The 27,224-nt window shown below is 39.7% G+C and overlaps 1 long non-coding RNA gene across 1 annotated transcript; it reads left to right on the forward strand.

Moving 5' to 3' along the window:
• Positions 1-87: 87 nt before the first annotated feature.
• LOC132403543 (uncharacterized) lies at positions 88-27,224 on the forward strand. Its single transcript, XR_009515289.1, has 3 exons — positions 88-138; positions 3,907-4,035; positions 26,975-27,224. It is a non-coding gene; the product is annotated as an uncharacterized LOC132403543 (long non-coding RNA).

The raw sequence follows: 27,224 nt of genomic DNA on the forward strand, positions 1-27,224 counted from the left end.
ATGACGTCACATCCGGTTTCGCCGCGTCTTGTGGGAAAATACCGGTTTGAAATTAGCGCGAGGGTGGGGGCTTACCACGAGGCAGACCCGAGCAGAAGTTGTTTTGCAGGCATGAGAAATCACAGTGAGAGCAACGCTGTAAGTTAATAGATAATCGATATATTGAACTAAGATGTTAATGTCGATCCTGTTAGAAGTAACGACAGTCGATAATGTTTATGCTTTCGTTAGTTAAAGAGTCGCGGATAGTTTGCATGGAAGTGTATTTAAAGTAGTCAATGGAGCAGGTAAACTCTCCCTGTATACTGCACCTTAGTGTAATGTAGTTATAGTCACCTTTGCAAGTATTTACAATTGAAATGTGATATTAAGGAAGGAACAAATACTGTATCAATCTTGTATTGTTTTATCAACAGTTTTCACCATATGTTAATGTGAAGAGTGAACAGTAAATGGTTAATCTTACTGCGATCTGGTTCTTATTAACTGTGGTTTATCTCGACGTTAAATTCGGCGTTCGTTACACGCGAAGGAGAACGTTACAGATAGACTTAACTGCACTCCAAGGGATATTAGTGTATCCTTCTGTGCTTTTCAACAAGCTTTTTGCAGAGTTGCTTGTAGTGTTCTTTAGTCTTCATGGTGTAGTTTTCACCAGGATACTGACTCACCAGCAGTTGGACCTTCCAGATACAGGTGTATTTTTACTACTATCAATTGTCACACCTTGACTGCACACAGATGATCTCCATTTAACTAAGTATGTGACTTCTAAAACCAACTGGCTGCACCAGTGATCATTTGGTGTGTTATATTTGGAGTGAATACTTATGCAATCAATTATTTAGTGTTTTATATTTGCAATTAATTTAGATCACTTTGTAGAGATCTATTTTCACTTTGACATGAAAGAATCTTCTTTCAGTTGTTCAGTGTCAAGAAAACCAAATTAAAGCCATTGTTACTTCAATGCTGTAAAACAATAAACATGAAAACTTCCAAGGGGGTTGAATACTTTTTCTAGACACTTAAGGTGCTGGGGAGTAGGTACAGAGGAGATGTCAGTGGTCAGTTTTTTACTCAGAGAGTGGTGAGTGTGTGGAATGGGCTACCAGCAACGGTGGTGGAGGTGGATACAATAGGGTCTTTTAAGAGACTTTCAAATAGGTACATGGAGCTTAGTAAAATAAAGGGCTAAGGGTAAGCCTCGTAATTTCTGAGGTAGGGACATGTTTGGCACAACTTTGTGGGCCAAAGGGCCTGTATTGTGCTGTAGGTTTTCTATGTTTCTATGTAACTTCCCATTTCTCAATGTATCCTTTTGTCATCTTTTATGATTGCCTTATTAACCTAAGTAATCTCCATATTTGTATCTAGATTATTTGTTTTCTTCAACAATCTTCATCTCCTTCCTTCCATGCAGTAGGAGGCATTTTCATCTTTCCTTCCAAAGTACAATGACAGAATTAATTTGCCACTTGCATAGCAACTCTACACACACTAATAGCACCATGGATTTTGTTGAATTCTTCGATAACTACACACAAATAGGTATCAATTATTAATCTGCAGTTACTTCAAATTTCAGAGTTCAGACTATTAGCATAAATTGTGAACAACTGTGGGCTCGACACCAATCTCTGTGAAACTTCCCTCTTTTTCCCAGTCTAGGTAGATAAGAACATAAGAAACTCGGGGCAGATGTAGACCACTTGACCCATCAAGCCTGGCCTATCATTCAGTATAAACATGGCTCATCTGCTCCTGGCAATTCCTTCTCTTCTGTGCCAGTTTTCCATAGCCTTCAATTCTCTGATCTTTTACAAAAGTTAGCTTCTCTTTAAATGCCTCCAGCAATCTAACCTCCATAACATTCCTGAGTACTGAAATCCAAAGATTCACAACCATCTGCAAGTTAGTCCTGACGAGGGGTCTCGGTTCAAAACGTCGACAGTGCTTCTTCCTATAGATGCTGCCTGGCCTGCTGTGTTCCACCAGCATTTTGTGTCTGTTGTTTGAATTTCCAGCATCTGCAGATTTCCTTGTGTAAGGATTTCAGTTTGAAGTCTACATTGAATATACCATGGTACTTGGTTCTGGGGTCCAGAAAATTAGTCAGTAAGCACAGGTTTTAAATGAACGGAGATATAGTCTATGTTTCAGGCCAAGACCCTTTATCAGGACTGGAGAGGAAAGGGGAAATGGCAGAAAAAGAAGGGGGGTGTGAGTGGAAGAGGAACTAGAAGGTGTTAGGTGAAGCCTGGTGGATGAGGGAGAGGATATGAAGTAAAATCTGGGCGGTGACAGGTTGAGGATGTAGAGGAGGCCCTCACCTACATCTCCTCCATTTCCTGGGCCTCCATGCCTCCTCCATCTTCCTGCCACTTTAACAGAGATAGAGTTCCTCTTGTCCCCACCCACCACCCCTCGAACCTCCACATCCAACACTTCATTCTCCGCAACTTCTGTCATCTACCCCACCCCTCAACCCACCTTCTTATTCTTCGTCCGCAGTCAAAAACATTGACTGTTCCTTCGTTTCCATGGATGCAGCCTGACCTGCTGAGTTCCTCCAGCATCTTGTGTGTGTCGCTCTGGATTTCCAGCATCGGCAGAATCCCTTGTGTTCATGTTTTAAGAAAAATCAATTGCAAAATACGAGTGCAGCTTTATCTTTCTCATTGTGGGCAATGCCTTCTTCACGGGCAACTTCCAAGAATGTGAAGGGCTATACATGAAGTACCCTGAGTGTCATAGGTGACATCAAACCACGCACAATGCCAGTTGTTGTGGCACAGTGTTAGCTGGGTATGTGAATTACCAGGAAGATCCCAGAGTCTGCAGAAAGACAAAAATTGAGTAGTATAATGTGTGGAAAAGTGAGTGTTAAAAACATGGGTTATTACCTTTAACTTTACCACAGAAAAAACAGCAGAAGTCACTTAGCACTTTAGTGTAAAGGTGTGTCAAAATATGAAACTCCCAAAAATAAGTGAAAATTGTAAAAAAAATGCCAATACTTACAAAAAGATACACAATAGATCTGTACTAATTCTTGTCCAGTGGGAACTCCTATCTCTGCACCATACTGAGAGCGAGGAGCTCCTTTTATAGGCACTAGGACATACCATCTTTAATTAGCAACATGTTAACTTAAGACTGCACATGAATTAGAATATGATGCACCCCACAATGTAATTACAATCATTTACAAAATGAACAGAAGTATTTACATTAAATACATTATACAAACAACAGATACGCACTTACATATCCCTATTACTAAAGAAATGGACTATTCCACTGTGCATGGCGGGAAAGGCGCTATAAAGCCAACTTGAGTGCATCAGCTCAGTTTAGGAGCTTGTGCACACTATGGAACTGTCGGGAGACAATAGCGTGAAACAGGAGAATGCTCAATACAGTCGCACACCTACAGCTAAGTACAAATAGAGAATGAAATTAAGTTAGACTTTGGTGTCTGGCTCTGAACGAATGTAGCAATGCCAGGGAAAAACAGTGGGTTATGAGGATATACCGGGGAAGACGTCGATGAGAGTGTCACTCAGCTCAATAACAAGGCAATGTGTGTGTGTGTTTACCAAGTGCTCTCTGTCACAAAGGAAAATTATTCACATTGGTATGAGTAATTGAAAATAGAGTATTTTCTAAATGGTAAGACTGCAACTAGAAAATTCAAAGGGAGGTCCTGATGTGTCAATTAGCGAAGTGTAGTAACGATAAAATTCAGGTAGTTCAAGCAGATCGGAGCACAAGTTGTATTTGAATTATTACTCCAAGACAGTTAGAGTAAGGAAGTCTGCAGATTTGGTCACAGCAGCAAAGGAAGGATGTACTTGCTTTGAAAGTAAGCCTAAAACATCGACTGTTTATTCCTCTCCACAGATGCTGCCTGACCCGCTGAGTTCCTCCAGCGTCTTGTGTGTATTGCTCCGGATTTCCAGACGTTCTCATGCTTCTCCCCCATTCTCCTCTTTCTTCATGGATGGTGCGCGTCCAGAAGCAAAGTAGCAGGTAATTCATCTCCGAAGCAACAGGAAGTGAGGGAGGCGTTGATCAGACAAAAGACAGCTGAGCTGGGGAAGCTGCGAGGATGGAGAAGAAGGAAGTATAGACAAAATAGTTGTGGGGATCTTCTTCTAAATGGCCTGGAGAGGCTGCAAAAGAAATTCAGCTGAATGATTCCAGGAATGAAGGAATTAAGTCAAAGAATGAAGATGCTATAGTTTTTCTCCTTGGAGGAAGAAAAGTTTGAGATGTAGGTGTCCATGATCATAACTGGTTTAGATAGGGTAAGTAGAGTGTAGCTTTACCCATTATTATATATTATATGGTTCCTTATGGTTGTTATAACCAGGGTGGTAATGAGGACAAGCTCCCACTACCTATTAAATGTTCCCAATGGCATGTGCCTCAAATAGTATCTGATAACTAAGTCCAGCTCCCAAAACGTCGACAGTGCTTCTTCCTATAGATGCTGCCTAGCCTGCTGTGCTCCACCAGCATTTTGTGTGTGTTCCTGGCCTTCACATGCAGCTTAGCTACTAAGCCTGGTAGAACCATTCCTACTGACAGGAGAAGGGGCAAAGGCAGGTTACTGGCACCTTAAAACCAGCCGTGTCAGGCAGATGGGCTGTCAGCTGTGGATGGCAAGGCACCTAGGAGAAGGAAAACACAGATCTCAAACCTCTACTGCCTTGTGGCTACACCCATTCATGGGGAAAGCTTCAGGAGTAAATCCCGAGGGAAAAATCCACAGCTGGAGCCCCTAAGGCAGTCTTACATTGAGTTTAACGCTGACTGGCAACTCCAGTAACACGGTATCAGTCTCTGCCGTTCATTTGAGTTCATCAGATGCATGGGGAGCGGAGCTTGCTCTCCATATTGTACTGCCCAGCATCGCATATCCAGAGAGTTGGGATACAATATCCCCGGTCAACCCTGACCAAAGGAAGCACAGATAAGATTCAAACACCAGGAGGGACAGATTCAAATTGATGGGCAAAAGGCAAGATAATGCAAATAAATATTGTCTTTTAAGACACTGAGAGGCTGCGACAATCTGGAATTTACTGCGTAGGGGTGCTGTATGCAGAGTTGATCAAGGCTTTCAAAAAATCAAATAAGATGCGCAAATTTATAGGGCTGCAAGGAAAGTGTGGGAGAATGGAATTGCACTTGTCTACTAACTGCCAGCATTGAAATGATGGGCTACGATGCCCTATTTTTCTGCCTCAAGGATCACATATACCTACCAAAGAGAGCCTAACATGATATTGTTAAGTTCTAAACTACTTTCCAGCCAAATGAGTATTTGTAAGGTTTTCTGGAATGTAGTGAGAAAAAACATTGCCTGAGTTACCAGAAAGAGGAATGAGATTATTAGCAGCCTGTTTCAGTGATAGAAGTCTAGGGATAACTATAGACAAGAGAGCTCTTCACATTATTTATTGTGTAAATCGCCCAAAAAGGCTGCCATACGTCCTGTGACAGCAACACCTTAAAAATATAACATTGCCTATAAAAATGCTTTGAGATATCCTGAAAATGCATCAAAGATGATCTGCGAATACAAACTAAAAATATAAATACTGAAACTACCCAGTAGATTAAAGAGAAGCTCTGCAGAGAGGAATAAATCAATGATTTTTCATCAAGATATTAATAATAAAACAGTTCTGTCAAGGCAAGGTATTTCCTAGAGAATGCAGAAAATACTTTGAAAATATTCTAAATGTCTTACGAAAAATGTTACCAGTACTTGGAATCTGACTACTATAAAGAAAGCAAGACAGCAGCTATACTTCATTAGAAGTTTGAGGAAATTTGGTATGTCAACTAAAACACTTGCAAATTTCTACAGTTGGAGAGCGTTCTAACTGGCTGCACCATCAGCTGGTATGGGGGGGGGGGGGGGGACTACTGCACAGGATCAAAGCGAGCTGCAAAGAGTTATAAGATTAGTCAGCTCCATCATGAGCACAAGCCTCAGTAGTATCCAGGACACCTTCAAGGAGCAGGGCATCAAAAAGGCAGCATCCTTCATTAAGGACCCACACCACCCAGAACAGAACACTTCTAAAAATCACAGAACTAGAATGGAAACAAGTCATCCTTGTCCCAGTTCTGCCACTGTCCAAAAACATCTGAAAGTCATAGAACAATGTCTGAATATACAGACCTCAAAGTGCCTTCTCGATGGCTGTAACTGCTTTGTTGGAAGATGACTTGCTGAATCTTGTGATGAAGTTGAGTTTCTTTGGAGCAGATGAAGAGGGGGAAATCATATAGGACTCAGAGGTCACTGGTAACCAGAAGTTCATAGTAGAATTGTGCATGGGTTCACCCAATCTGCATTTCGTCTCCTCGTTGCAATGCAGACCTCAAAATTCATGAAACAGGTACTCCAACTTGAAATAAGTGTAAATATTTACTGTATCATGATGAGTAAGTGGTTTAGATCCCAAAAGGATGGTGATGCAATTGCACAGCAAGGGAAAAATTCAGAGGCAAAATCCTGTTTTGGTTTTGCACCCAATGTTGATTTTGCAGTGAAGTGCAATGTTTATTGGAGGTATTCAACCTAAGTTAAACATTATGAATAAATAAATAATAAATCAATACTGTACCATATATAAAGACATGCTAGTGACCTCCAAGAGCTTTTGTTTGGATCTTTGCTCAGATTCCCGTACATCCTTCAAATCTTGTTTCAATTGCTCAGTCTCAGTTTAAAAAAAAGCAAAGAGATGACATGGGTCAATTTTGTAGCCTGGAGAAAAATACACACGCAGGACAATAAATACTTTTTCCGGTCTTTAATTCCTTTATCTGCTTTAGATGTTCTAATGCAGAAAGAGGGTATTGAAATAAAAACTATGAAATGAATAATAAAAAAACAGTTCCTGCTGTTACAATCTCAGCTTAATTTCAGACCACACCCTTGTTACATATGCAGTATGAAAATAATTAAAACAAAATATACAAAACCAATACAGTAGAGGCAGTTCTAAAAAAACAATGCAATTATCACTAGAATCCCACCAATCCTGTCCCTTATACACAACATCAAAAATATGAATAAATACATCTCATCTTAACTAAGAGCTATGCTCACATTGGCACGCCCGTGCTTAACTTCCAAACACATAAAGGTTAGACCCTGAAACGAGTTCCCCTCGCTCACACTACGTGAACAGAGATTAACACATTCACATTACTCCGTTACATTCACATTCGGTCAAGAAGAAATAAAAAGAGACAAAAATAAACTTCTGCAAGAACTTTTACAATATATTGCCTTGTAGTTGAATTACTAAAAAGACTAACTTACTAGGCCGATAAGGAACGTCACCCAACTAGGCTATTTAATTTTACTTGTGAAAATCTGAAGCATCCACATGTAAAACATGTCAAATTACCAATATTCCAGATTCACAAACAAGTGTAAACAAACTTATCAAATATTGTTCACCTTTCCTCACGAAACCTGGGAAAAGCACTCGAACGTTGTTCTCTCCGGAACTCGGCACTCTTCATTCTAATCCACTTGTGCAAAATGGCACCATCGTTTCCTCTTAAAGGCACAGGCAGCTGTTTTAGCATTACCAAGGTGAATACATAACATGCACTTTAACAATATAAAAAATAATATTCAAAGGTCACCTGGTTACGTAAACAACGTAATTGATCTTTCATTTTAAGCATGTATTGCATTGAACAAAATGGCAAAACAATATTATTTAAGAACTTGAAAGATAGATACAAAGAAAGTTATTCATTAACAATATTGCATTACAATAAAAGTAGCCTCAGTTCACATGATCCGTCGACATCTCAGGACTATATCACAATAAATTACAAATCTACAAAACCATTGGTAACAAGCAACAACATGACAATATTCTCAGGAAGAAAATGAGAAGGCCAAACACACAGAGCTCCTAGCAAACCTCTCGTTTTCATTTTGTAGACAGTGCGGTTGGCACTTAGAGGTCAGCGGGTCAGTCAGGTTGTGGTGGGAAAGGTAGTGTGACCAACAGCACACTGCTACAGCTAACAGTATGACTCCAGCAATCCAAAGCACGGAGATTCTGGAAGGGAAGAGATAAACACCAGGGAAATCTGTGCAACACTATTCACTTCCAAGTTGGCACACATGTTTATTTCATGTTGCAGTGTTGTTTCCCTGATTTAATTTCTCTGCATTTCCATTAACTCTCAGCCTGCAGAGGGGAAATTAATGTCTAGGCCAATGCCATTGTATTTGAATAACCAAGTCCATCCCATCATGAAAGGAGGTAAATGTAGCCAAAACATAGATGACAAAAACTGAAAGGTAACAGAATTTAGTTCTACTCTTTATACATGGTGCTATTTTGTTTAAATTGAAAGAAAAATGTGCAGTGGTTTTCACTGCAAACAGTGAGCTCACAGTTAATGGACTGAGATAGAGAGGATGAACAGATCTCAAATGTTAAATGCTTGCAGGATAAGGTTTCAACCCCCTGGCATTACAAACAATCAAACTAACCCATTAGATGCAAGTGCAGCTTAAGATTAATTACCTCTGCTCAGATTTGATTCTGCAGATACATATTCTGACAATGTGCACCACTGTTAAACAGATTACATTATCACAATCAAAACATTTACCACCTCTCCAATTCTTCAGCCACTTTGAGCATAAGCATCTTGTCCTCTGAGACGTTGTGCTGCATCAGTCTCTTTGCTTCCACTGTCCTCAAAACTGCAATCTTCAGTCCGTGTCTATCTTGCTCCATTGCTGATGCCTTCTGTGCCAATACTTGGCTATTCTTCTGCAACCTGAACTTTTTCTGCGAAGAAGTCTGTGATTTCTTCAGATAGCTAATGACGGACAACTCCTCAGATATAATTCTTAGCTGTTTATCCATAAGTAAAAGAAGCTGAGATTTTTATTGAATTCGATCACTTTATCTACCGATAATGTTGATTACCAAAGCTTCATTTGCCAAATGTCCTTCATTTAAAACTGCAACAATCAGTGTTGTAGCTCATCAGTTGATCTTTCTGCTTCCTCTGTCATCTGTTTTTCCTGTGGAAGCCATTGACGGTCCAAAGCAACACACAAAAAATGCTGGAGGAACTCAGCGGGTCAGGTAGCAGCTGTGGAAATATATAAACAGTTGATGTTTCAGGCCAAAACTCTTCTTCAGGACTGGAAAGGTGCCAGAATGAAGAGGTGGGAGGAGGGGAAGGAAGATGGCTAGAAGGTGATAGGTGAAACCAGGTAGGTAGGAAAGGTAAAGGGCTGGAGAGAGAGGAATCTGATATGTGAGTGGACTACAAGAGAAAGGGAAAGAGGAGGAAGCCCAGGAAGAGGAGATAGGTGAGAAAAGGTAAGAGGCCAGCTTAGGGAATAGAAGAGGGGAGGAGGAAGGAATGCTTTTTAATCGGAAGGAGAAATCAATATTCAGGCCATCAGTTTGGAGGCTACCCAAATGGAATATAAGGCAGACGTCCCACCTCTCCCAGAAGTTCCAGGAGTCTCCTGCATATTGATAGCAGCTCTCTGACGCCCACAAATTATATACAATATTCCAGAAATCGATTTTTTTGAGAGGGAGAGGGAGAGGAAGTGGAAGAGCGAGAGCAAGAGGGAGCATCCCGATTGGTCTCTCTTTGTGCTAAGTAGACCTATCAGCTTTCTCTGTGGGCGGGCTTTACAGTCGACCTCTCTCTCTTTCATTGTCCATCAGTTCAGTTTAGTGTCCTGCTGCGCCATGGCAGTGTTCCAAAAAAAGAAAATATAAACGTATTTTACCCCAGACTACACTAAGGTGTACCCCTGCCTAATAGGGGTCAAAAATAATGACAGTTGCTCACTCCACTGTTTGCAACAGTGACTTTTCTATTGCCCATGGTGGGTTAAAATGTAAAAGACATGTTGAGGGGAGTTTAACAGCTGTCATTTGTTCATTAGCGTAGCTAACGTTATTTAAACTAGCTGGCTCGCTGCTAAGGAGCTACTCTGTTGATGTCCTACGTGATGAGGCCAAACTCCCTGTAGACTTGTTTAAAGTTGTAACAGAATAAAAAAACGACTCCATGATAATATAAGTACATATTTCAATGTCACATTTTCTGCATATACCCAACTTGGTTTACAGATTAGACAACATCACTAAACAAAGTATTACATACACCCTTGGAGGTCGACCGGGTGTGGGGGAGGGGAGTGGTATATGGGGTTGTGGGGGGGTGGAGGTATGAGTTTTTGCAGGGTGGGATGTCTGATAGGGTGTTGCTCCTCCACTCTGAGGGTGACTTCCTCTTGGCACAAGAGGAACCCATGGACCAACTTTGTCAGGAGGTAAAATGGTTGGCCAGCCAGAAGTTCTGCTTTTGGCAGATGGAATGGAGGAGTTTAACGAAGCAGTCCCCCAACTTATGATGGATCTCACCAACATAGAGGAAGCTACGTCGGGAGCTACAGACACAATAGACAACCCCAGCAGACTTTGTCAGTCCGTCTACCAAAGGGTAAAAGGAAATAGTATTGAATGCATCAATGTATATCCATGACTGATAAATTAAATGAAAATGTAATTTTATTATTCAATGAATGCTGAAGAAATGGAACATTGGTTCTCTTGAATTATTTAATTGAATAAATGCATGTTTAAATTGATTAATAAAACAAGAGCTTTTTAAAAAAGTTATAAAAGTGGTGTTTCAGAAAATAAACCTTTAAGATTAGCTGTTACATTTTATATTACTAACTACTGTAAATAATGAGAAAGGAAATTGTTGTCAGCACAACACTAACAAACAGCCCATTCCATCCCTCTTCCAAAAAACATCCTGAAAGGGAAGGAGGACTCTCTGTTTGACGTCACACTGATCTCCGGTGAAGCCCTAAGCATGGTCAAGGCCTTTACTTGCACGACATTGCCCCACTTCACACTGGCTTCTATTGGTGCACAAACTGCTAGGCACGTCTGTTGACTTTAGCCTAACCATTTGACTGGATTTTAGCAAGCCTTTCCTTGTCCTTCCCTTTGTAACCTTGTAACATTGCCCATGAGCAGGAGGTCAGGCTCATCCATTATCCCAACTTACACTGACTCCAAATTAAGAATCTTATTGTTTTAAAAAATCTCACATTGTTTTCCAAATCTCTCCTTGGTCTTGCCCATATCTATGACCTATCCAAGCCTTACAACCCATGACAATGTTTATACACCTACAATTCCAGTCTCAAAACCAAAAGCAATTGTTCGGTCAATGGCAGCCATATGCCCTCATCTCCAAAATTCACAGCATGTTCTTCACTCCTCACTTACCTCCTTCAGAACTTCTTATGACCTAATGTTTTAAGCACCATTACTCATCTACTCCAATGTGCCATTACATGACACAGCACTAAATGTTGTTTTGATAACACTCCTGTGAAGTGCTATGCAACTCCTGGCTATGTTGAAGGTGTTATATAACATTTTTACAGAACTCTAAAATAATCATTACAATGCCAACAAATACATCTACCAAAGGGTAAAGGAAAATAACATTGTATGCATCAATGTATATCTATTACTAATAAATTAAATAAAATTAAATGCTGAATTACTAACATGTTCAAGACAAATGTCAAAAAATCACTTCAAACTGCTTATGATAATCAGTCATAATAATGCTTAATAAAATTCATGCAATAGTGGAGATAAGTAAGATTAATGACATATAAACAGCATAAGCTATAAATATGGCATAACCTACATTAATCTCAATTTGACTGAAATATTTCATTCATCTCGTTTGCAATCCATAACGTACAGGTGTCACGATTATAGTATAGGTGCAATGTCCTTTGCTTTGTTATCATTTAGCTACAAACTAAACAAGCATGTTTTGAAATGCAATTGGTCTGCATAAGTGATTTTTTGTTCACTTTAGATGTTTACTGACCACAAACAAAGATTTAAAATAACTCTTCCTACTCACTCGAATGTGACTTATTTTATAGAGACTGATGTTACCAATTTAACTTCTGCATGAGAACCAAGCAATATATTAAGATTTATGGGGACAGTTTAAATTATTTTAAATATCAAAATAATTTTATAGTCATAAATTATTCAGTTGGAACACTTAAATACTTGGAACACAAGAGATACTGTAGATACAAAATTTTGAAAGGGATAGATAAGATAGAAGTTGCTTCCATTGGTAGGTGAGACTAGAACTAGGGGACATTGCCTCAAGATTCAGGGGAGTAGATTTAGGACAGAGATGAGAGAGACTTTTTCCTAGAGAGTGGTGAATCTGTGGAATTCTCTGCCCAGGGAAGCAGTTGAGGCTTCTTCACTAAATATATTTAAGATACAGTTAGAGAGGTTTTTACATAATAAGGGAATTAAGGGTTATGGGGAAAAAGGCAAGTAGATGGAGCTGAGTTTACAGACAGATTAACCATGATCTTATTGAACAGTGGGACAGGCTCGATGGGCTGGATGGCCTACTCCTGCTCCTACTTCTTATGTTGTTATGTATGTTGCAGATCCAGAGTACATGCACAAAATGCTGGAAGAACTCCGCAGGTCAAGCAGCATCTGTGGAAAGGAACCAAGAATCAACATTTCAGACCAAGGACCATAATTGAATATTTGAGATAATTCACAGTGCATCCTTTCCATTCAATGCCAACATTAATATTAAATGGTATTATGTTCATTAACATTGCAGTTCCCAAACGGTTTTGATAAGAAAATAGGTTTTTTTTCTGTTTTAAAGAATTACACTCGACTTTGAGTCACCTTCTAAATCAGAGGTTGCCAACCTGGGGTCCACGAACCCCTCGGTTAACAGTAGGGATCCTGGACATAAAAAAGGTGGGAACCTCTGCTTTAAATAAAAGTAGGGAGGAGGCTTTAAGAACCTGCAATCCAGATTTAATCCTGCCCTTCCCCCTCCATTGAAATCAGCCAACACAGATTCCAGCCAGTGGAGGGCCTAGTAAAAATATGTGAATGTAACCAAAATTCATTCCCCAATAATGAGTCTGCAAAAACATCATAATATCATATTCAGCCATTGTGTTATTCTACATTATGAAAAAAATTGTAGATGAGCAATTGACACTCCCGGCAACTATTATTCTCATCACCAATACTCCCAAATCCCCTAACCCATCAATCTCCACGATTCACAATCAGGACAGAATCTTCAGATGCCGGAAATCCCGATGAAGGATCTCGTCCCAAGACATCAGCTGTTTGCTCTTTTTCGTAGCTGCTGCCCGGCCTGCTGAATTCCTCCAGTATTTTATGTGTGTTACTTTAAATCTCCAAGATTGCTTGAATTTGGTTGTCAGCCGCTGCAAACTTAGGGGGTGATGGCAAAAGGGGCAGTGCAAATTAGGGCATAGAGAATAGGAGTTCGGAGAAAATTGAATGGGAGTGACTACAAAGAGCAAACATGTAGATGCAAGACCTGAACCAGTATAGGAATAGGGGCCAGAGCCAATTGTGATTGACTGTTTCTATCCATTGCAAAAATGCATCATAAAATCTGGTCCCGAGACATCAATTGTCCTGCTGTTACATATTTGGAATTGCGGTCACATACACAGCGTTTGCTGTGAAACGCCATTATGCATCCACACAGAATGCTTTCTAAGGTGTATTGAAAAAATAACTGGTGAGGGTCAATGGCGACATGCCAAATTTTTTTAACCTCTTGAGGAAGTAGAGGCGTTGGTGAGCTCTGATGAAACTTCAATCTCATGTTGGAACTTTGAGTAAAGTCAACCCAAAAGTAAATCTTATAATTTAATTTTCATCTCACAATCTATATTGTTATCCCAAAAAATATTGGGCTACTAGTCATTTTACTTACATGTTTCCTGACCCACAATTTTGAAGAACTAAAGTTAAAAGCATCAGTATTTTTACTTAAGGGGTTGATGGCGAACTGGAAAAGAACGTAAATGAATGAGGAATACAAAGGAACTGGTAACATGAGACCTTTGTCATTTTTAACATAATTACATTAAACTGGTTAATTAATATAACTATGTTAGGTTATGCAATGCAATTATAGATTTCAGTATTATTTCAGGCATTTTAATAAGAGTTTACAAAAGAGCTTGACTCTATTTTATTAAGTTAGATACTCAGATTGGATCCGTTCGTTGAGAAACTTCACGTGATCAAAACAAAAATAGCACGGCGATCGCTGTTCATGGACGGAGTTCAATTCTGACAGGAAGATGTTTCCGAAATTCTAAGATTTATGTGATTATTCGGCTGTAGTTTATATCATTCTCCTTCAGTTTTCTGTGTTTTCCTCCTTGCTGCTGACTGGTAGGTTGGGGTTCTGGGTGGGTGATATATTTTTGTGGGAGGAAGTGATTGGGGATTTGAGCTCTGATGTTCTTGTTTTTTTCAGCGTGGGTGACCTGTTAGTTATTGCGTATGAGAGAGGGAGCTGGGGTTTGATGCTATTGTCGCTGTTTTATTATGAAGGAAGTGTTGGGAGTTTGACGTTACTGTTTCTTGTGAGGGAGGGGGTTGGGGGTTTGGTGTTTGATGTTCCAGCCGCCGTTTTCCGTGTGGGCAATCTGTTAGCTTTTGTGTTGGGGTGGGTGGGGTGCTGAGGTTTGCGAGTCTTGTTTCTTTTTCCTTTCCTTGCAGGGAGGGTTTTGGTGTCTTTTCTCTTTTCTGCATTTCATGGCTATCTGGAAAAGATGAGTATCAGAGTTGTATTGTATGTGCACACTTCGACAATAAGTGAACATCTGAACCTTTGATTTAAAAAATTGTCACCACAAATTTAAAGAAATCACATTTACTCACATACTTTGCACATTATATTAAAGCCTAATGAATGACCAATATTTTCCTACCCTCACAGTGCATATATACAAAGTTATACAGTGAGTTAAACACGTTCTCAAATATCACCTGAGACAGACGCTTCCTTCAGGGTTTTTAATGAGATCTTATTGTGAAAAGATACTGTTGTTTCATGGGTAAATAGAGAAAGGATGGAAATAGATGTCTTTCCACCATATGCTTCAAAATGAAATTGAAATTAACCCATGCAGGAAATTATTTATAAAAAACAGTTTACGAACAGTCACTGATGAATATATATGAAATGAACCGTGCCTCTAGAGGCCAGAACATTCCCCACCTGCATCCACAGGCCATCAAACTTAACTATTGAAACAGAAGTCAAATGATCATTTTATTAACTCTTTGGTAAAGGGAGGATAGTCTCAGGCTACATCCACACTAGACCGGATAATTTTGAAAACGCCGGTTTTGCGTAAAAACGATAGACGTCCACACCATGCATTTTTGAAAATATCTCTATCCACATTGAAACGGAGATTTCAGTGAATCTCCTCCTACTGGGCATGCGCAGGACACATCTACCAAAAACAAGCGACATATTTGGTGTTGAATCTTGCTGTAAAAGTGTGAGTTTGTGTAGTTAAAGACTAGAAAAACTTAAAACGATGGACAGCTGTTGGCTCTCGCGCAGGAGAACTTAAAAGTTAAAAAAAAAACAAATACTGGAGCGTACAGAGGCAACTGACAGGGCGTTCAGGGACAGATTGACCCGGCTGATGACAAATATTGAAAAACTGACTAACTCTGCTACATTAATAAAGCACCTTGTTAAATATATAAATGCTTTAATGTCTGCATCAGTGTTATCTTGTATTTCCATACAATGTTACATTAGGCTGTTACACATCTCTTGTCAGAGAAGTACTTGCATAAATAGGTAAACCACCTTCATAACAGCAAGGACAGAAAACAGGGCAAAGTGAGTATACTTATTTATTCAGTAAGTTATGGGTCAAAGTATTTGGTGAGTACATTTCTAACTCTTCTGGCTTCAGTCTCGTTGCCGTCTGTTCTGAAATTGTTAGGTTGTGTTCAAGAAAACAATGAAATAGCGCACTGCCGTCTGAGAGCGTTTTCAGAAGTCTCCGGTTACCCCGTCCACATTGATCTGCCCAAGCAGCATTTTCAAAAGTACCCACCCTGGAATGTGTTTCTGAAAAGCTCCGGTTTTGGGGGACAAAAACACCGTTTTAGTGTGAACGGAGGGTAAAAACGAAGAGAAAAAGCTTCGGTTACGGATTTATCCGCTGTAGTGTGGACATAGCCTCAGAGACTGGTCAATCGCGTAGCCTCATTGCAATACATAGGCTACGTGTAGGATTCTATTCTGTGCATTTTAGAAGAGCATTGGAATATTATTGACTCTGCTGAAGAGATATTCTTCAATTGCCTCAATTGCCTCAATTGCCTAACATTTTTCCAGCCTCTGCCACAGGATTTGGAAACCCTTAGCTGGATTATTAATGTACGTTGCTCTATCCCCGCTTGTGTGTTGCAGTGGCTCCTCATCAGGCCACTTACAGAGAGGGTCTAGCTCTTCACTAGGATTGAGACTTAGTCCTTCCACAGCTTTGCAAAAGCCTGACTCCCAGGACAAATTACTGGCAAACTAGTTGACAAACACTTTTAGGCTTGTTGTGATGAGGTCTCAATGAGTGAGATACCACATCAAATCTAATGCACCTGTGGTCCTGAATGAGGGCTTTACGGAGATTGTTTTTGCCAAATGTGTGTCCTGGGATAGATGGAAGTTCAGTTTGTCCATGTCTGTGTAGATGGGATTAACATCAGTAGCAACTCTTGACTGATATCTTGCTCTGATGAAACTGCAGAAGGGGGTGTTGTGGTTCTTTGCTGCTGTAGATCTCGACTCTCAATACCTGGCCTGTGTGAAAGTTGTCTCAATGGTGTGGACAGTTTCTCCTTGTATTGCTGGAGCACTGTCTTTCTCATTGGGAAAATGTGTTGGACATATTATTTAGTAAGCTGCATTGGCTGTAGTGTCGACAAGGCATGACTAATCTGGTTATCAACCCATCACTGTCAATGTCAGCCATGGCTTCATACTCCTTTCCCTCTGCTGAGGCAGTGGCAGCTTCACATTCTTCCTTAAACTCACTCAATGTAACCATTACACCCGTTCTCTTCATGGCAAAAGTGCTCCCTCCATGTCTATTGGGGTTTTCACCATGTCTATGCAAGCTTTCCCTGTTTGAATCTCAACTTTGCATTTAGCCTAAGCTGGCCTCATTCGTGCTGCTTCACTTCCAGCGAGGCTCGTGCTGCAGCTTCCTGAATCCCGGATTTGTTCCAGCGTAGTGAATACGGGATAGATGTGCCACATTCTGACCTCACTTCTAGGTCTTGGCGATCAACGTTACTCAGGTCAAAAGCTGACGTTGTCACGTGCAGAGTCCAGATACGTCTCCAGCACACGGGCAATGCTTTTGAAGACATATCATCTTTTCACTCTCCTGCCCCCCCCCCCCACAGTGCGTATATACAAAGCTGTGCAGTGAGTTAAATGCCTTCTCAAAAATTATACAAGAAGCTCTCTTGAGGGTTTTTAAAGAGATCTTACTTGTGAAAAGATATTACTGTTTCACGGGCAAATAAGGAGAGGATGGAGATAGATGACTTTCCAGCGTGTGCTTCAAATCAAATCAAAATTAACCCATGCAGGAAAAGATATTTTTAAAAAACAATGTAAGTACAGGAAGGGACATTCATACAAAAGAAACTGCATGCAAAATTAACTGTGCCTCCAGAAGCCACAGCAAATATACTCCATTGATTTTTTGAAAGAAGATGAAGAAGAGCCTAAAATGAGCAATTTGCTGGCATCTAGTTCATTTGGCAAAATCATAAGTACATGCAATCTTGAGAACTTGAACAATATCCCTAAATAAGTAGGTCAGTTAGGAGCTAAAAATATCATCTCTGCTCCCAATCTTTGACTAATGAGAAAAACGATATGTGTTGCTTAGAAAATGCAACAATAGGTTAGGATGTGAAGCTTTTTTTTAATATTTTGCCCTATTATAACATCAATACTTCAGAGAATTCTGTTGAGCATTTTACTCTAATGCTTCCTGCCCTCATTAGACCCTCAATTAGTACTTGATGTATGATAATTACGTCACACAAATGAATGATTATGTGATAACAAGAACCCCCTTTACTAACAAAATGGCACAGACTGTGAGATACGATATACAGAAAGTCAGAACAGGTTAGAGAGGGGAAAAAGATCAGTCAAACCAGCCGCAAGGAAAAGGTAATCAAGGAATAAGACAAGAAGAGAAAGATTCATAATGTATCCAAAGAATCAGCACTGTAAGGAAAAATAACTGTTAGGAATATAATTCTAAGAAACTAAAGCAAAGAATGAACTCAAATACTTTGAAACAAAGCAATACGCGCAAAATGCTAGAGGAACGCAGCAGGCCAGGCAGCATCTTTGGAAATGAAGTCGACGTTTTGGGCCGAGACCCTTCTTCAGGGCTGAAATACTGTGAAACACTTTTTTTTTTTGCCTTTTTATGATTAATGGTTACTTGCCATCCTGAGCTATTTCAGCTTGCTGGACTGGACGGTGTATTTTAAATCCTTAGTACATTCGCATGAATGGAGAAGCCATGCTTCCCACGGTCCCCTTGCTCAAATGGGAGGGAGAATTTTAGAAAAGCAAATCTGGCATTCAGCCTTAGAACACAAGTATTGCCTTAATACATTTTATTAAATTTAGTATGCCATAGATTGGGAATATAGCAACACACACCGATACTTCTGTCTCAATTTAAAGTACTCTCCAGTGCAAATGGAACAAAAATTAATGGGTAATGCTGTTGCCAAAGCCTAGTCTACCTTTGGAATACATGAAGGTATACCTGGGCTTGGCATGAGATAAAAAGTCAAATCTGTTTGGAATATCCATCAATTTTCCTTTCTGTAGAGTCACTCAATTTTCTTCCTCATTCTTCATGTGTTCTTTCCCTTAGATCAGATTCCAGGAACCAATTTTGTAACATCTAATTCAGAGCTGCAGTGCTGCAGCAAAATGAGAACATCAATTATGGAACCTGGAAGTGGTCCATTTAAAATTCAGAAATAACTTTCAAGACCATAGCCCATGTTAAAATTTTCACTACATTCCACAACAAAGCAATAACTTGCTAAAAGTAATGTTAGGAATTTCACTCCACCATAAAAAATATTTTAGCTGTCAGCAGCGTAATTATGAAGATCAAAGGCATCAACTCCAAGCACCAAACCTGTTCCCTTCTTATTTGAAAAAAACACCAAAGGAGACATAATTGACAGATGTACAAATGGTACATTATGGAAGAGATTTACTAATGATAACTGCAGTTATATCTATGTAAAGAAAATAGGAGCATTCTGTTAAGCTCTTGAATGTCAGTCAATTTACATTTTCAGAATAACACTCTTTAATCCACATTCAGTGGAGAAGCATGGCCAATTTTATTTAAGCCCGGAGAAGCAATGCTCAAACATGCATGGGTCTGAAAAGCCTGATAGAACTGGGGATCTCCATTCCGGTCAATGGGACTAGGCAGATTAAGTGGTTTGGCATGGACTAGATGGACCGAAGGGCCTGTTTCTGGGCTGTCTTTTCTCTGACAAAGGACCTTACTACACCAACATGAAGTAAAGGGCTACTTTAAGGCCTCTGGATGCAACAAATTCAAGTTTTGCACATCTCTCGTTATTTGAGGTAAACTGACTCTGAAAATTTATTTACATCTTTCACTGAATGTCAGATCATCATGGCTGCAAAAATCCTATTTCTTCCCTTACTTTAAATCCCACTGAATTATTTAGTTTCAATTTTATCAAGTATTTTGTAATGCGCCTCACTGCAGGAATTATAGATAAAGAATTATATCTTGCTCTAGAGATATGTTACTGTGTTAATTTGTTTTTGTGTATATATGCAGCACAAAATAATCAATATTTAACAGTACTTCATTATTTGGAGTTACTTTTCTCGAGTCTCCCTTCCAAGACAAACTTAAGTATATTCAATCATATTTATTGTGCCTGTTAAAAATGCAGTAACTTGTTTACCACACTGCATAAATATAACTCACTCTATGAGCCAATTCTTGATCTGAGCCGATATGCTTTTTCTGAAGTCTGATTGGTCAATCAAGGAAAAAGACAGGTTGCTGTGCAGTTACATTTGGTGCAAAACTGCACTTATAAACAGCAGTGAGAGAATTTAATTCTCCATGCAAGATAAAGGAAGAGAATTAATGGTCTGGATTTTGCAGTAAAACAACTAGTTGTTCGCCAATATTACTCCTTGGAATTACCATACATGCATATTCAAAGGCAGAAAGCCATCAATGGCCGTTAGCTATTTGACTCAACTCCGTACTGAAATCAACATGGAATTCCAAAAGGGACTGAGAGTTTGGGCTAATTATCCAACACTTAAAAGTCACCCGATGATTCTCCACTAGATACGAGGCTTTGCAATAAGTGCTTTTCCATAACAGATTTTAATAGAATTGAACAGCTGTGAGCCACTCAGATAGCAAATTTAAAGCAGCTTGTCAAGTCCTTTTAAAATCTTACATACTTATTTTTAACTGAAAAAATATCTCTAATAGTTCGTTAATTAACTTTTTAAGCATACATCAGAGTTTTAAGTTTAACTTTCAGAATATTTCTCCTGTTTTTGCAAGTTTAAATACTAAATTCCTATCATCAAGGGGAGACGTGATTCAAACAAACCTTTACTGATTTTGTGAGCTGGGTTCCACCACTCGACGTAAAACCATTGTTTCACCTTTACAGTGTAATGAAAATACCCAGTGTTTGGACAAAGTTTAAACTGGGAACATTACTAGAGGTATTTGTTTACTGTAGTCAGCAAAGAATGACAGACATTGATCAATAACAGTAAAATTTGGGTCAATGTTCCTCAAAAAAAATTGGTAGCAAGTCCACAATAAGGCTGAATAACTTTTTCTTGCCTTTAAGATCTATCTGCTGACTACCATTTATGATCATGGTCCAAGTTGCATGGCGTAAATACAAAAGAAAATTGTTAATAGTTAAAACATTATGCCATCCAAATCCATAATTTGTCCAGAAATTGTTGCTATATTCACCTTATTTGCCTCTACGGATTCCTTCTGTCCAGTTCCAAAATACAAGGAGAACAAGCGAAAGTTTACCATATTAAAATTGGAATTCTACATAGGAGATACTATGGAATCAATGTAAGCAACAAGTGGTGGTAGACTACCCTGGTAAATGAGGAACTGGTGAGGCTGTATCAATATCCAAAGGAAAGGTTCAAAGGTCAAATTAGTATAGACACATTACCACGTACAACTCTGAGCCTCACTTTCTTGCTGACAGCTTTGCAGAAAATCCTGTCCAATACCAGTCCACCGAGATGACGCTGAGCGTCCAGTCACCTGCCATTGTAGCTCTCCAGTCCAAGTCCACTCTGCCCCTTTGCCTCCTACAATAGAGCTCAGGGAGACATTATCTCTATTTCTCCACAACACACACAAAATTCTGGAGGAACTCAGCAGGCCAGGCAGCATCTACAGAAAAGAGTAAACAGTCAATGTTTTGGGCTGAGACCCTTCGGTAGGACCGGAGAGAAAAAGATGAGGAGTAGTTTTAAAAGGTGGGGGAAGGGAGGGAGAAACACAAGGTGACAGGTGAAAGCCAGTGGGGGGGGGGGGGGGGAATGAAGTAAAGAGCTAGAAAGTTGATTAGTGAAAGATACAGGGTTGTAGAAGGAGGGAGTCTGATAGGACAGGACAGAAGACAATGGAAGAAAGAAAAAGGGGGAGGAGCACCAGAGGGAGGCAAGGAGATAAGGTGAGAAAGGGAAAAGGAGATGAGGAATGGTGAAGGGGGGGGGCATTACCATAAGTTTGAATAAACGATGGTCATGCCATCAGGTTGGAGGCTACCTGGCTGGAATATAAAGTGTTGTTCCTCCAATCTGAGTGTGACCTCATCGCAACAGTAGGGAAGGCCATGGATTGACATATTGGAAGAGAATGAGAAGTGGAATTAAAATGGGTGGCCACTGGGAGATTTCACTTCTTCTGGTAGACGGGAGCATGGATGCAGAGAGAAGTGGTCTCCCAATCTATGTTGGATCTCACTGATATTCAGGAGGGCACACCGGGAGCGCCAGACACAGTATACGACCCCAACAGACTCAACAAGTGAAGTGTCGCCTCACCTGGAAGGACAAGGGAGTCATGTCAGGAGCGTTCTCTGTGGAAAGCTGAAAGATGAGCTTGGTGGTGGGATCTCTATTTCTCTCCCTGCAATTATCACCAACTTGGAGCTCCTTGCATGTTCTGCTTTTACTTTGGATTTCCACCATGAACAGTTTTGTTTTTCCACATCTTGTTTGCTGTGGCTTACAAAGACAGGCTCCTACAAAACACTTGCAAAGCCATGATCGTCTCAATACACTAGGATGCTTAGGGAAAAGCTAACCTTTTGAAGGGGATCTCAAATAGGCAACAAGTTGATATAAACACACATTAGAGAAGGACAGTCGCAGCGATTGTTTAGGTGGTTGGTGGCTAACTCATTGCAGCTACATATTGACCTCTGGTTAGAGCTGAAGTCTTATCAAATTTTAACATTTCAGGACAAGATAGATTTCACCACAATTCTGATACAGATTCCAGCAATATTTTTCCCCCAACAATAGCCGTTATTCTAAACAATTTCTAAACAAAGTGTATTATATGCCAAAGGTATAGAAGTCACCAAATTTTAAAAACTTAATTTTCATAAGAACAGCAATTATTAATTTCAAAGTTAGATTGAATTTAACGGTCAACAATCATTTGTTCCTGTGCTGGAACCATATCTGCTTTACTCAGAATGCTCAATGTGTGTTTAAATTTGCATTACTTTCAAACATTGATGCAAAATGTGTCCTGAGCTCATCTCACTTAATGAGTAATTGTGATTATTATCTAGTTTCAAGGGCTACACTTTGCCACAGTTTAGGAGTACTTCAATTTTTATTAATGAATATTGAGACTGATCAGTGAGATCAAATTAGTCCCAGAACACATTATTCAGCACAAGGAGCCTATTTAATTACATTGCTCTATTCAGTAATATCAGGCATCTATGAAAAAAAATAGAAAAGAATCGACACTTCAATCTTGAAAGTAAACAATTTAGACAGTGTATGCACCCTATGAATAAAATTATATGCCACATTCTTAATTTCTTATATTGCATGTCATTATTAAATCAACACAGCTCTTGAGAAGTCATGATGGCTTGTGGATGTGCTGATTCACTCTGTAATAGGCATCAATAGAAAAAGAAAGTTACCATGAAACTCTTAATACCATTTTATTGGGATTAGTTAGGAAACTTTCAAAGAAAACTGCATAACAAGAAAATTATTAGAAATAATGAGGCATAATCAATTATTCCAAACTGGTCTAAACTTAGGAGAGTGCCATTCTGATGTGGGTAAAAGCTCAGGGATGACTGGATATTGACATTTGAAAGACCTCATGGCATTAAAATAAGGAATTGAAATGCTGGGCAAAGTAAAAAAACAAGTGATGTGTTAACTATCACATGAGAGGATTTCTACCTCCTGTCACCAGGAGAAGCTTCAGTGTTACAATCATGAAGAAGGCATGACCCTCCTGGAGAATGGCCATCAAAGCATTCAGGGTAGTCGTAGAGGTGGCTTGGTGAGGAATGAGGAGACTGGAGGGGACGAAGTGACAATGGGAAAGGAAAATATAGATCTACACAAGAGTTCTTTCACTTTGAAAATATCTGACTTGCTACACAGATTACACTGAAACATTGTAAAACACTTATACTGTTTGGAAAATAGTTCATGCCGTACATTTCAAAATGGTGTGTAACCTTTAGGTATTCCATTTCAGGTTAATCTCCAAGCAAAAATGCATCATTTGTTTACATTAGAAACCTGAAGCAGACACACAATAAACCTAATATCTGTGAACCAAACAATTTTCTCTCTTAATTGCTAACAATTTGAAGGCACTTCAAAATTTCTCAAGCAAGTTAAGATTAATTGTTTGGAGCTAAAGTCAACAGCCCCTGCAAAATGGATTGTTAAGAGTCGTATGCAAGTCCATGCAATATAATGCAGGCTGGATGTCAATTCTATCCTGCTTATTAATTACAATGTCTCTAGCACTAACCATGCTGGTCATCCAGTCGAAACTCCAATAGTAGAGATTAGAGTGGGGATGTTGTGAATGATGTCCTGCAGTTAAAGCTAGCCTAAAGCAGCCTCTTCTTAATAGGGACGTACATTATAACGTAAACAATCATTGGCAAATATTTCATTTGAGTCTAGCATAGGAAACAAAGCCCAGAGCAACACAGAAGAGGGGCTCCAGTATTTACCGGAGGTGGAGGAAAGCAGGCAAATGCCTCCTGCTCAGAAAGCAATGAAGCCAAACAACATCAGAGATCAATTGGACAGTAGTGACCAGAGGACGTCCAAGAACCCTCTATTTTACGAATCACACTGCGAGCGTCAGGCATTGCTTGCTTCACCAGATCCATCAGTCAAGGTTCATATCAAAACTCTGCACATTAATAAGCACAAAAATGGAGGTAGAAGCCCGAAGAACATCTTGCATGCTCAATTGTGACAGATCGCAGAGTTCCACAGAGTTGGGACCCACTTCTTTTTATGGTATATGTCAATGACTTGGATGACGGATTTGATTGCTTTGCCACAAAGTTTGTGGAAAATACAAAGATAGGTGGAGGGACAGGTAGTTTTGAGGAGGTAGAGAGGCTGCAGAAGAGCTTAGACAGATTAGATGACTGAGTAAAGAAGTGGTAGATGAAATGCATTGTTGGGATGAGTATGGTCATGCACTTTGGTAGAAGAAACAAAAGTGTAGGCTTTTTTCTAAATGGAGAGAAATGCAAAAGTCTGAAGTGCTATAGGACTTGAGAGTCCCTAAAGATTAACTTGCAAGTTGATTCTGTGGTGAGGAAGGCAAATGCAATATTTGCATTCATTTCAGGAGGACTAGTATATAAAAGCAAGGATGTAATGTTGAGACTTTATAAAGCACTGGTGAGGCCTCACTTGGAGTATTGTGAGCAGTTTTGGGCCCCTTATCTTAGAAAGGATGTACTGACGCTGGAGAGGGTTCAAAGGAGGTTCTCAAGAATTATTCCAGGATCGAACGACTTGTCATATGAAGAGTGTTTGACGGCTCTGAGCCTGTATTCACTGGAATTCAGAAGAATGAGGGGTGACCTCATTGAAACCTATCGAATGTTGAAAGGCTTCAATGAGTGGATGTTGTGAAGATGTTTCTTATGGCGGGACATATAAGACCAGAGGACACAGCCTCAGAATAGAGAGGTGTCCTTCTAAAATGGAGATGAGGAGGAATTTCTTTAGCCAGTGAGTGGCAAATCTGTGGAATTTGTTGCCACAGGTGAGGCCAATTCATTGGGTATATTTTAGGCAGTGGCTGATAGATTCTTGATTAGTCAGGGATTGAAGGGATGGGGGAGAAGGCAGGAAACTGGGTTGAGAGGGAAATGGATCAGCCATGATGAAATGACAGAGAAAACACAATGGGCCAAATGGCCTAAATCTGCTCCTATATCTTATGGTCTTCTGGTCTTATAAATGACAAAGTATAAGCTGAAATATTTCTAATCATCAGTACTGACTGGACAATTCCATTATGAACTTCTCCCACAGTCTTAACCCGCATGGTATCGAGAAGTGGCTGAGGGGACAAGATTAAGCAGAGACTGTGAGCCAACTTGCAATAACAAAGACCCGGACTTCAGAAGTAGCCAGCCTTTAGCCAAGCTGTTTCATTAACAATCCTGGCAGCTAACCAACAATACAGAAATCTCTCCCAATGCACTGTGCTCACCTATTCCTCAGTCCTTTGCAAAGTAACAGATCAACCTGCATTTATTGTCCAATATCTTTCTTGTTGATGCCCAGTTTGGGCTTTGCCAAGCTTACTCAACTCAGTTTCTCGAAGGACTCAAAGTACATTCATTATCAAAGAACGTATAAATTATACAACTTTGAGATTTGTCTGCTTACAGGCAGCCACAAAGCAAGAAACCCCAAAGAGCCCAATTTAAAAAAAAGATCAATACCGAATACGAAGAGAAAGAGGGGAAAAAAACACACAAACTGTGCAAGCAACAAAAGCGAGCAACAACATTCCGAACCGAAGTAAGTCCATCGACCCACAGCCCGGAGCATCTGGAGTAGGCCCACAGGCTCAGTCTCCGTTCATCACACAGTGGGGCAAATCTCATCACTGAACTGGGCTAAATTGGATAAAGGACTGAGATAAGATCTTGATATCTATCGTTTATTTGGTCATTATTACTTCTTTCATTTTATTTTTGCACAATGTTTTGCCTTTTGCACGTCTGTTATTTGCTTGTCCTGGCCTTTTATTAATTCTATTGTGTTTTTTTGTATGTTCTGTGAATGCCCACAAGAAAATTAATCTCTGGATTGTATATGGTGACATATATGTACTCTGATAGGAAATTAATTTTGAAATTTTTCCTTTTACCAAGAAAGCAAATGGCTGAATTTTCCATTTGATCATTGTATTGATATTATAACTGTGAATTAAAGAGGAAGGTTTCCATTTGATTAAGTCATACCTAATGTTAAGTAATGTTGTGGATGTCAGAATACCTCAGATCCCAGTTGTCCTGTCAGGAAATCATCAGGACGGTATCCCAGCCCCTGACAACTTCAGCTTTTTAAACACAACATTCCTGCAGTTGCTGGAAATCCAGAGTAACACATAGAAAATGCTGGAGGAGCTCCGCAGGTCAGGCAGCATCTGTGGAGAGGAATACAGGGGCGATGTTTCAGGCCGAAACCTGCCTGACCTACAGAGTTCCTCCAGCATTTTGGGTGTGTTGCTTCAGCTTTTTAATCGATGACTTGTTACCCAGGATGTAAGAAAAGGAAGAGCTTGTGAGTTTAAAACTTGTCCTTCTTACAGGAAACTCCTCAGATAATGAAGCAAGAACTGGACAGCCTCTGGAGGGAGAAAGTAACAACTTTACCAGGAACGAAGATAATGTGACTTTTGCTCTATACACATCGCACGGGATATGCACAGGAGTTACCACCATCTCATCAACAGATATACCTTGTGATCTAGTTCCCACCATTGGTTTAGTGAGGTAAAGTCGACAGGAAGAGGACAAAAGCATTATAATTACATCTTAAGTAATTAAATAATCATACAA

The sequence above is a fragment of the Hypanus sabinus genome, chromosome 13 (genome assembly GCF_030144855.1).
Source record: "Hypanus sabinus isolate sHypSab1 chromosome 13, sHypSab1.hap1, whole genome shotgun sequence".
Classification (NCBI taxonomy): Eukaryota; Metazoa; Chordata; class Chondrichthyes; order Myliobatiformes; family Dasyatidae; genus Hypanus; species Hypanus sabinus.